The following is a 9,683-nucleotide window of genomic DNA, read 5'->3' on the forward strand; positions in this document are numbered from 1 at the left end:
TAGACTACTGTTTTCCTTTTATACATTAATTCAATTAAATAATAATTTATTAAGCACCTACAATGTGTAAAGCATTTATTAGACATTGGAGATATAAAGACAAATACATAAAAGTTTCTGCCCTGAAGGAGTGTACTTTCTAAATATGAACACATAAATGTGAATATTATGAGGTTTATAAGTCAGGGAAGTTTCCTAAATTTTTTTCAATTAAAACATTAGGCTTAATATGTAACTGATTCCCATTAATCTAAACATAGGAAGAAGACTAATCATTATGGTGCCATTTCTACTTTACTACTGAGGTATACTCTCTACATTCCTACCATTGAACCTCAGGGTACAATCAATTCTCAGTACTTCATTTTAGCAAGATGCAGTTGGGTAGCATGAGTTCTAATATTGTCAATGATCTGAGATGGAGATCTTAGACAATGTGATATGGCACAAGTAAATTTTGGATGGAAAACATGATTAATGGAAGGTTAACATGAGTGGTAAATTACATTAGGATGTTCTAATGGGGAAGAAACCTAGTAACACAAATTGTTGAGATGCAGCAAGGGAAACTGACAAGGAAAAATATGGCTTTCCCAACTTTGCAATGATGTCCACATTTGATTTGTGCCTCAAAGGAAATAAAACACCACTGTGAAGAAGCAGAAAATTTATTTAAGATCTCAGTGACTTTTAATGATGATACTTGTACCAGGAAACTATGTAGTCCTTCATGATTTTCTTCAGTGCATCCTTCACATCCTTGTTCCTCAGACTATAGATCCAGGGGTTTAGCATAAGGATGACTGTGGTACAGATCACCGAGCACACTTTCTGTTCAATGATATTGCTGGTTGATGCAGGCTGACAGTACATAAAAATGATGGCGCCATACAGGATAACCACAGATGCCAGGTGGGATCCACAGGTGCTAAAGGCTTTGAACCTGCCCTTAGCAGAATGGATCCTGAGGATGCTGGAGAGGATGAAAGCATAAGACATCCAGACTGGTAGAGTGGCTACCAATGAGTTGATCACAATTTGCAGTATCACCAAAAGTTCACTGATGTAGGTGCCAGAGCAGGGGAGCTTCAAAAGGGGAGAAATGTCACAAAAATAATGACTAATTACATTGTTACCACAGAGGACAGTCTGGGTAGACCACTTGTATGAGTAATGGCTCCAAAGACCCCCATAGTATACACTCCTACCACTAGCAAGAAGCAGATATTCTGCAACATGGCACTGTTATAGGTCGGGGGCTATAAATGGCAACATAATGATCATAGGCCATGGCTCTCAGCATGTAGCAGTCAGCAATACAGAAAATACAGAAGAAAAAGAACTGAGTCAAGCATCCTGAGTAGGAGATGATGTTCTTCTCTAACACAAAGCTCACCAGCATTTTGGGGGTAATGACAGAGGAGCAGCAAAGATCAACAAAGGACAAGTTACTAAGAAAATAGTACATGGGTGTGTGAAGCTGAGAACTGATCCTGATAAGAAGGAGTAATCCCACATTCCCCATCATGGAGATAATGTATATTTGAAGGAAGAGTAAGAAGAGGGGCAGCTGGAGTTCTGGCTGGTCTGTTAATCCCATAAGGATAAAGTCTGTCACCATGGAATGATTCCCTGTATCCATTGTCCTTTGAACTTTCAGGTGGGAATCTGTGGAGATGAGAAAAAATGTTATTAGACAGATGTGACTATTTCTCAATGTCTGCTGACCTGAGATCTCATGAATGATACAATTTCTTCTTGAGTTCAACAACAGCAGTAGATACAAATACCTACATGTATTCTTAAACTATTAATATAAACCTAGATTAAAGCGTTTAAGTCTAAGATTTGAAAATAGTTTAAATATCCTCCAATCAAATCAATATCAACACCATAAATTCTGTCTACAATAAAAACAAGTTTGATGAAATAAAGAGCTAGTTAAGAAATCTCACAACAAGATTAAGATAGAACAAAATAATAGATGTTATATAAAGTTAATTTATTTTTTTCTGAGAACAGAATGATCAAATAGTATCATAAGCAAAAAAGAAAACCTGAAAATTCCTCAGATGGAAAGATTTAGAAACAATGATGTCAATTGTGACAGATCTAGAGGAGAAATCAAAGAGAGAAAATGTAATGATTATTGAATTTCCTGAAAATTGTGAGAATAAATAAATTTATACAAAGTAAATTCCATAAGAAGAATCAGGAAAACAATATACACAATGATCACAATAATGTTTGAAAGAACAAACATAAAATAATTGAAACTGAATGAAGTGAAATTATAATGACCAAGTTTGCCCTGAAGAAGAAATCTGAAAAAGGGCCTTCTCATCTACTTTGAATATGTGGGAACCAGTCTTTTTTTTTTTAAGTTTTTGTTTGTTTAATTGAACTTTCTCTCCCTCTGTTTCTCTCTCTGATTTTTATGACAAGTGATGGCGCATTGAAAGGGTTAGGAGGAAGACTTATCTTGCAAGCTGTAGGTGATATAAAAACAAATGTTACCAACAAAATTTATTATAAAATATAAAAGCATCATATTCTAAAAAATAGCCAGTCCTATTTTATAATCTTTTTCTAGAAAATTGTGAAATCACAGTAAAATAAATATTAAATATTTTTAAAGTTCCCCTCCATTCCACCTTTTCTGAGAGATGTACAGAAGTATGAAGTCATTGCCGTGAAGGGTTGCCAGGGACAAATAAATAAGTAACTAATCTATAAATTCTTTTACAATATTTCCTGGGGCATTATGAAATTGGGTAACTTATCCTTAGTCATAAATTTAGTATATATCACAAACAGGTTTGAACCCAGGTTTTGATGACTCCAAAACTGGTCCCCTATAACACTGTGTCTCTCATTTGGAATTCTTATCATTCTTATAAGAATGGAAGTTGAACACTATTTTGTCTTTTTTGTGGTTTTCCTCTTTTGCTCTGATTCTTCTTTCCCACCATGAGTAATGTGGAAATATGTTTAATATGATTGTACATGTATAACCTATATCAGATTGCATGCCATCTTGGGGTGGGAGTGGTGAAGGAGGAAGAAAAATATTTGGAATTCAAAATCTCATAAAAGTAGATGTTGAAAACTAAAAAAAAATCAGTTCAAAAAATAAAAAAAATAAATCTTCAGAAAAAAAAGAATAGAAGCTGAAATGATCACTTTTCTTGACATTACAAAAGCCTATTACTGGTCTTTCCTCCTGATCTCTCTCTCTCCCCTCTAATGAATCATTCATATTACATCCAGAATAAACTTTTTAAGCATACAATTGGTCAGATTGTTACTCTTCTCAAAAGGTATTAGTGAGGCAGAGTGAAAGCAGTGACATGCTTGAGTTCTCCCCCAAACGCCTCCAAATACCTACAAAAAATGGCTCTAAACAAATTCTAAACAGCAGAACTCACAGAAAGACAGAGTGAAACAAATTTCCAGCCCAAGATAACACAAATGGTTGATCAGAAAGGTATATCACACCGGGTGGGGAGAGGAGTGCAGTTTGGAGTGGGTGTGCAGGCCACAGTAAACCTGGAGCAGGCCTCAGAGGGCTGAATCACGGGCAGCTGTGGTGGTTTCCAGACTTGTCAGCCCATGAACGCCAAAGACAATTTGGAAAGTCAGTGGGAAAAGTCTGTGACTGCTATGGTGAGAGAAGAGTGCAGGATCCCAGCCTCATTCCTTGGGGCAGCGGCTGCTTCCTGAGCTTCTGGCCCACAGACTGAGGGAGAATTGAGTGGCTGATCAGAAGAGGATTGCAGTGATCTCTTTGCCAGTGCTGAGGCAGGAATCTCTTGCTTTGCCCATGCTTGGATCTGGGTCACAGTTCTGAGGTGTGGTCCTGGGGCGAGGACGAGTGCTGGTGTGGTGGAGCTTGTTGTGGCGGTGGAGAGGAAACACCTTGCCCCTTATCGTACCACCCTGGAAGAATTGAAAATTTACAGGTCCTTAGAAGTATCTCTGAAAACAGCTGTACAAACCCCTGAAGCTTGGGACAGTACATTCTCCACATTGGAAGTAGACTCTTACCTTAACAAAGAGTTTAAAACTCAAGTAATTGGCTGGGATCATGAGTAAGCAGCGTAAAAAGAGTCAGACTATATTATTGTACTTTGGTGACAAAGAAGATCAAAATATACAACCAGAAGAAAACAACAAAGCCAAAGCTCATACATCCAAAGCCTCCAAGAAGAATGGGAATCAGTCCCAGACCTTGGAAGAGCTCAAAAGAGATTTTGAGAAGCAAGTAAGAGAAGTACAAGACAAACTGGGAAAAGAAATGAGAGTGATGCAAGAAAATCATGAAAAACAAGTGAACAGCTTGCTAAAGGAGACCCAAAAAAATACTGAAGAAAATAACACTTTAAAAAATAGCCTAACCCAAATGGCAAAAGAGGTCCAAAAAGCCAATGAGGAGAAGAATGTCCTAAAAAGCAAAATTGGCCAAATGGAAAAGGAAGTCCAAATGCTTACTGAAGAAAATACTTCCTTAAAAATTAGAATAGAGTAATTGGAAGCTAGTGACTTTATGAGAAATCAAGACCCTGTAAAACAAATCCAAAAGAATGAAAAATTAGAAAACAATGTGAAGTATATCATTGGAAAAACAACTGACCTGGAAAATAGATCCAAGAGAGAGAAGTTAAAAATTATTGAACTATCTGAAAGCCATGATCAAAAAAAGAGCCTAGACATCATCTTTCAAGAAATTATCAAGGAAAACTGCCTGATATTTTAGAACCAGAGGGCAAAATAGAAATTGAAAGAATCCACCAATCTCCTCCTGAAAGAGATCCCCAAAGGAAAACTCCTAGGAATATTGTCACCAAATTCCAGAGTTCCCAGGTGAAGGAGAAAATATTGCAAGCAGCCAGAAAGAAACAATTTAAGTATTGTGGAATCACAATCAGGACAACACAAAATTTAGCAGCTTCTACATTAAGGGACCGTAGGGCATGGAATATAATGTTCTGCAGGGCAAAGGAGATATGATTATAACCAAGAATCACCTACCCAGAAAAACTGAATATAATTCTTCAGGGGAAAAAATGTTCATTCAGTGAAATAGAGGACTTTCAAGCATTCTTGATGAAAAGACCAGAGCTGAATAGAAAATTTGACTTTCAAATACAAGACTGAAGTGGAACATGAAGAGGTAAATAGGAAAGAGAAATCATAAGAGACTTATTAAGGTTGAACTGTTTACATTCTTGCATGGAAAAATGATATTTGTAAATCATGAGACCTTTGTCAGTATTAGGGTAGTTGGAGGGAAAAAAATTATATGTATGTATGTATGCAGAGAGAGAGAGAGAGAGAGAGAGAGAGAGAGAGAGAGAGAGAGAGAGAGAGAGATTGAGAGAGGTAAATAGAGGGCACAGGGTGAGTTGAAGATGAAGGGGTCATATCTGGAGAATAAAATTAAGGGGTGAGAGAGAATTATACTAGGAGAAGGAGAAAAGGAGAGGTAGAATAGGGCAAATTATCTCACAAAGAAAACATAGAAAAGAAAAGGCTCTTACAGTGGAGGGGAAATGGGGGAAGGTGAGAAGGAATGAGTGAATCTTATTCTCATAGGATTTGACTTAAGGAGGGAATAACATACACTCAATTGGGTATGGAAATCTGCCTTACCTTACACGAACATTGGGGGGGGGAGGTGGCAAGAGAGTAGGGGGATGATAGAGAAGAGAGCAGATTGGAAAAGGGAGTAATCAGAAGCAAATACTTCTGAGGAGGGACAGGGTCAAAAGAACGAATAGAATAAATGGGGGGCAGGGTAGGATTAAGGGAAATAGAGTTAGCTTTTCATAGCATGTCTACTATGGAACTGTTTTGCACAACTGCACATGTATAACATATATTGAGTTGCTTGCCTTTTCAATGAGGGTGGATGGGGAGAGAGGAAGGGAGAAAATTTGGAAACCAAAGTTTTAAAAACATGTATTTAAAAAAATGTTTTCACATGCAACTGGGAAATAAGAAATACAGGAAATGGGGTACAGAAATCTATCCTGCCCTACAGGAAAATTGAAGGGGAAGGGGATAAGAGAAGGGGGGAGAGATAGAAAGGAAGGCAGACTAGGGGAAGAGGTATTCAGAATACATGCCATCTTGGGGTGGGGGGAGGGGCAAGGTGGGGTGAAAATTTGGAACTTGAAATCCTGTGGAAGTAAATGTTGAAAACTAAAAATAAATACATTTATTAAGTAAAAAAAAAAAAGAAAAAAGGTATTAGTGACTTTAAAGTTTACATTAAGCAAATTTCAGATACCACTGTCTGTCAATAAAGGTCATCCACAATCTGAGGCACTTACCTTTCCAAGCGAATTTCATATCCTCTGTTATGCATTCTAAAATTCATTCATTCTTTTGCTCCTTCATTTGACAAAAAATTATTTAATAGCTGGTATTTTTAGTGCACAAGTGATATTGGTCCACAGGTGAAATTTATGTAAGACACAATGTCTCAATCAATCAACAAGTTTTTATTAAGTACCTACTATGTGCCAGGCACTGTGTGTGCTAGGAGCAGGAGATATAAGTGACAAAGAATGAAACAATCCTTACCTGAAAAGAGCCAGTATTGTACCTCATAAGTTTCCAGTCTAGTAGGGGTGAAAGTCATTGAATATACCCAGTGTCATAGAAACATCTTGGGTAAAAGACCCGGATTCAAATCATAGTCCTGCTACTTACTACTTGTGTGATGTTGGACAATTAATTAGCCTCTAAGAATTTCAGTTTCTTCACCTGTAAAAGACAGAGCTAGATAAAATGAGCTCTAAATTCCTTTCCAGCTCTAAACTTATCATACAACAACCTAATGAAATAAAAAAATATAAAGTTGATATTTCTAAGACCATTCTTTAAAACTGATAACTTCTGATAGACAAAGACATTTAACATATTAGTATGAATATCTCAGCACTCAGTTATCTCTTCTTAAGTTGATCATGATGTATAAATACAGCCATAAACATATATAAGATCAAGGAACTTCTCAACCCTCCTCCTTTTTGTCATGTTAACATGTACATCAATACTTAAGAGAAGTGTAATTCTGTCACTTTGGGTACCCCCTTCAGTGACCAAGATCATAGCTGTGAGAAATGAGTATTTCTCTCTTGTATTTAATAACTAATCATTGAATTAGAACTGGGATTTTTCCCCATTTCTACTTCCTCATACAAAAACCAAGTAGTATGAAAAATTTCTCTTAAAAATTTACCCAGGCCAAAATCTAGTCAGATAGTAAAAGAAGTTCCAAGTTTGGACTAATGGGTATATTCCTGCTCCTTGGATTTGCTCAGTCAGGTCTGGGGAAAGGTTGATTCCCTATTTGGTCAAACAGGCGATCTAGAAATGTATAAGTCTCTTTGGCCAAGATTTGAGTGCCCCAATCACATACTTCAAGACCCTCATTTTAACATAGCCCACCTCCCATTGTGTTAACCAATCAGAGTTGATTGATACCCCTCAGGAACATATACTCATTGAAGGGCATAAATAAGCCTAGCACCATGAGGGGTCTTTGATCTAAGAGAGAGGGCCAAATGACCATCCTTTTATTAATAAGCATACTGGCCTTATTAATAAAATTATTAAATCACCCAGAAACTATGTCCCTCAGAATTTTTTAATTGGCACACAGACTCTTTTTAACTTAGACCAGGATTGGGCAAGGTATTCAACCTCATAAAGAGATATATGCAGGTAGCAAAAGAAAATGTCTTTTAATGTAGCATTTTATAAAATATTTATTTTAATATTTCTTTATTTCCTAATTTCATTGAATATTTCTCCTCACCTCAGAATAACTCTCTTTTGACAGCTTTTGGAAATCTTTATTCTTTTGAGTATATTGAGAAGATGGAATGTCTCATTCAAGGAATAGCAAGGAGGCCATTGTCACTGGGTCAAAGAGTATGTGTTAGGGTATAAGTATGTGAAAAGTGGAGTTGGGGAAGGTTATGACTGACTTCGAATAAAAAAGAGAGAATTTTATATAGGATTCTGGAAATGATAGGGAACCATAAGTGTTCATTGACTAGAGAGGTGGTATAGTCACTTTTTGGAAGATCACTTTGACAATGAGGTGGTGGATGAAATGGAGTGCAAATGCTTGTGAAAAGAAGACCAATTAATGGACCATTGCAACAGTTCTGGTGTGAGATGATGGAGACTTACCCAAGGGTGGTGAAAGAGAGAGAAGAAGGGGCCTATGGTAGATGTTACAAAAATAAAAATTAATGTCAGTGGCAAAATACTGGAAATAGGGATAAGAAAAAGTGAGGAGTGAAGAATGAAACCCATGTTGTGTGCATGGGTGCCTAGAAGGATAGTAGTATCCTTAAGAGAGAAGTCTTGTTTTTTTCCAGAAAAATAAATGGTTTGAAGAAAAGATAATGAATTAAGTTTTGGACATGTTGAATTAAAGATATCTACTGGATATTCAGTAAAAAAATGTGTAATAGTTGATCATGATGTATAAATACAGCCATAAACATATCTAAAATCAATGAACTTCTAAAAGCTCACCCTCCCCTTTTTCATGTTAATATGTACATCAGTACTTCAGAAAGCTGTAATTCCATCTCCTTAGGTATCCTCTTCAGTGACCAAGATTACAGCTGCCAGAAATGAACATTTCTCTCATATATAATAATTAACTATTGAATTAGTACCAGGGTTTTTTCCCTTTTCTACTTCCTCATACAAAAACCAAGTAGTATGAGAAATCTCTCTTAAAGATTTACCCAGGCCAAGATCTAGTCAGACAGTAAAAAACATTCCAAGTTTGGACTAATTTGTTTATTTCTGCTCATTGGGTTTTCTCAGACAGGTCTGGGGAAAGGTTGATTCCCGCTTTGGTCAAACAGATGATCTAGAAATGTATAAGTCTCTTTGACCAAGATTTGAGTGCCCCAATCACATACCTCAAGACCCTAATTTTAATATAGCCCACCTCCCATTGTGTTAACCAATCAGAGTTGATTGATACCCCTCAGGATCATATACTCATTGAAGGGCATACATAAGCCCACCACCATGAGGGGTCTTTGATCTAAGAGAGAGGGCCCAGAAACTATGTCTTTCAGAGTTTTTTAATTGGCACACAGACTCTTTTTAACTTGGGCCAGTGGTGGGCATGGTATTCAACCTCATAAAGAGAAGCACACAGGTAGCACAATAAAATGTCTTTTAATGTTACATTTTATAAAATAAAATATTTTAATATTTCTTTATTTCCTAATTTCATTGATAATTTCTCCCCTCTTCAGAGTAATTCTCTTTTGATAACTTTTGGAAATCTCTATTCTTTTGAGTATATTAAGAAGATGAAATGTCTTATTCAAGGAATATTAAGGAGGCCATTGTCACTGGATCAAAGAGCATGCATTAGGGTATAAATGTATGAAAACTGAGGTTGGGGCAGGTTATGAAAGACTTTGAATACCTAAGCCTTCTTTCAGCCAAAGACAAGGTTTATTAGAACATCTGCCATACTGGCCAGACTCTTCAGGAATCTGAACATTACTGAGTTATTGGCTAGATTATAAGAATCTGAGCAGTGGCTAGATTTTAAGATTCTGAGCCTTGAATACCAAAGAGAGGATTTTATATATTATTCTGGAAGTGATAGGGAGCCACAAGAGTTCATT

At 36.6% G+C, this 9,683-nt stretch overlaps 1 pseudogene; it reads right to left on the bottom strand.

The window, feature by feature from the left end:
- Positions 1-690: 690 nt before the first annotated feature.
- LOC114042095 lies at positions 691-1,645 on the bottom strand (annotated as a pseudogene).
- Between the last annotated feature and the right edge of the window lie 8,038 nt (positions 1,646-9,683).

This window comes from Vombatus ursinus, unplaced genomic scaffold, assembly GCF_900497805.2.
Source record: "Vombatus ursinus unplaced genomic scaffold, bare-nosed wombat genome assembly UNPS02014258.1, whole genome shotgun sequence".
Classification (NCBI taxonomy): Eukaryota; Metazoa; Chordata; class Mammalia; order Diprotodontia; family Vombatidae; genus Vombatus; species Vombatus ursinus.